Below are 2,687 nucleotides of genomic sequence, written 5' to 3'. Positions count from 1 at the left end.
GTAACTTTCTTTAAGCCAATAAAATTTTACTCAATGTCAGTGGCTAGATTAACACATCCCTTTTGAAGTATGAATATGTCTTAATAACTGATTGACAACTCTCTGCACGCAGTTAAAATACGAATGCTTCAAAAGTGTAATTCAGAAATGCGCCTCTGCATTGTATCATGTGACTTTAGTTTCCGAAAGTCAGTTCTATATGTGCATTTAATGTAGTGTTTATTCCAGTGAAACCCTAAAGGGAATCATTTTTTTAATGTTTTTTTTTAATTCATTACTGAGACAGAAACAGCATGCGTCGGTGATGGGGGCAGAGAGAGAGGGAAACGCAGAATCTGAAGTAGGCTCCAGGCTCCAAGCTGTCAGCACAGAGCCCAATGCGGGGCTCTAACCCACAGACCGTGAGATCATGACCTGAACCTAAGTTGGATGCTTAACTGACTGAGCCACCCAGGCGCCCCAAGGGAATCCTTTTGTAAACTGAACAGTCAGCCCCCGAATTAGCACATTTTCACTGTTTTGCTGTGTACACCCTTTCTCTGGCTTCGTCTACCTATTTGAAAATTAGATACCTGACCAGATTTGTGTATTCTAGAACTAGAATGCTCTTTTCTCTATTGTTAAAAAATCAGTCCTCCACCGAGGTGTGACCAACCGTCAGTGTCAAGCCTTATTCCAGGCATTGGCTGACTGTGCTCAAGGCTAAAGGAAACAGTCTGACAAGAGATAACTCTAGTGAAACTTACTCAGACTTTTCTTTGAGCTTTTTCATGTGGGGAGTTGCACTTCTTATGGCTGCCTTCTTCCCACCTGTGTAATACCTGGGAACAATTGATTCCATGTAATGCCTCTCCCGTCTTGGGAGTAAACTTTTTCCTGAAGTGGAAGACTTTTAAACATTCACGTGTATTTAATAGAAATTTTCAGAGATGACAGTTGATGGCTTCCAAGTTTTTCTTTTGCAGCTTTTAAAAGCAGGTTGGATTAGAGGACTGTATAGATTTGTGTGAGTGTGTGTGTGTTGTGGTTGTAGCGTGTGTGTGTGTGAGAGAGAGAGAGAGAGAGAGAGAGAGAGAGAGAGAGAAGCTAGGGTTAGTATGTGAATTGCAGTAAATGCAAAAGTGAAAGCCTCAACGTGGCTCTCATGCTCCCAACCACTTCCTGAAGAACTTGCCACGTGGGCCCCCTCCTTGGACTTGCACTTGGGTGCTCAGGACAGAAAGAGTCTGAGTCCCCCTCAGTGAAAGCCTCTAGTAGACCTAAATGTATACAATTCGTTTACGGCTGTCCTGTGAACTCAAACCTTTGGTTGCCTCGGTTATAAAATTTTCAACAGATCGTCAAAAAACTTTTAAGTGTTTGGGACTAGAACCGGAGCTTTGCCATACCTTAAAAAGAATCTTGCAACTTTCTCATTTACGTGATCCAGTTCTTTGAAACTGTTTAGAACGTGCATTCTGATCCCAAAATGTACAAGTTATAAAGGAAATATGTGAGCTTGTCAGATTAACTACCATCATCAGTCTCCTAAAACTGAGTCACATCCAAATGGGCTGTACTTACGCTACCCTCCCATTCTAGGGAAAATGTGGCTGGGGGAGGCAGTGTGAGTCATCACCTGGTTTGTTTGACATACGCTTCCTTCCATAAATTGGGAATGGCAAGCAGCACAGTGTTCTGGGCTTGCCTTGGAGAAAGAGCTGTTGCAGCCTTGCACATTCAAACTAGGGCCTTTAGGTCTGAAGGATGAAGTTCAGCGCATGTTTTGGCTTCAGATGTCGGGGGAGGGGGAGAAACCGACACACCCAGACAGAGGACCTTTGTAAGTACTGTTCTGGGGTGGGGGGAAAAGAAATGGTAGGGGGTTTTCACAATTGAATTTTTCCTAGGATGTAAATATTTAAGCAATAAATTGGAGGTGTTAAGCATAGATTGGTAGTTAGTTCATGGTGGGGGGGACTCATTTACTTCATAAGAATGTTCTTGATGTGAGCAGCTTAAAATGATTTCATGAGAGAGCGAGAAGGGGTGGGGAGAGACATATATGATTTGGTAGTTACCGTACGGAATTGTCACAACAAGGTTTAATTTGCCCTGAGTTACCCAGCCGTTTTGAAAGAAATGGATTTTGGTTAAGAAATTTTTTCATGATGCACCTTGAATCTCTGTTAGGGGTATTTTGAGGAGGAGAAGGGACTCATGTCTCTTACCACGGTTTCCTACAGGAGTTTTACCGGAGCCTTTTGAAATATAGACGTTTAGAACGCAACACTGTCAGGGAGGCTGTAGAGGAAGGAGGAGGATATTTATAGCTGAAGTGGGTTTGTAAACTCAGCCTTTGCTTTGGGATTAATTTTTAATAAGTGCCAGGCAGTCCTCTGATTTTCATCCTGGCTTGGTTGTGGCTTTCTCTCCGTCTGTGTGAAGCTCGTGTGTTCCCTGTTTTAAAGCCGGAGTTGTCACAGCCTGGGCGTTTTCTGTTTCGGCTTATGGCTTTTTTTTTTCTCTCTTTTCCTGAATGAGTGTCCTTTGTGTAACCCCAGTAATTCAGAAATCCTGCAGTCATAGGGACTGCCCTGTCATGTGACTTAGGCACTAGATGCTGCCTGTGATTGGTCAGCAGCTAATTGGCGGGTCCCTATAAGAGGTCCTGCTTCGGTGTCCAGCCACTGTCCTGTCCGGAGTGC

The sequence above is a fragment of the Suricata suricatta genome, chromosome X (assembly GCF_006229205.1).
Source record: "Suricata suricatta isolate VVHF042 chromosome X, meerkat_22Aug2017_6uvM2_HiC, whole genome shotgun sequence".
Taxonomy (NCBI): Eukaryota; Metazoa; Chordata; class Mammalia; order Carnivora; family Herpestidae; genus Suricata; species Suricata suricatta.
Note: the sequence above shows the minus strand (reverse complement) of the source record.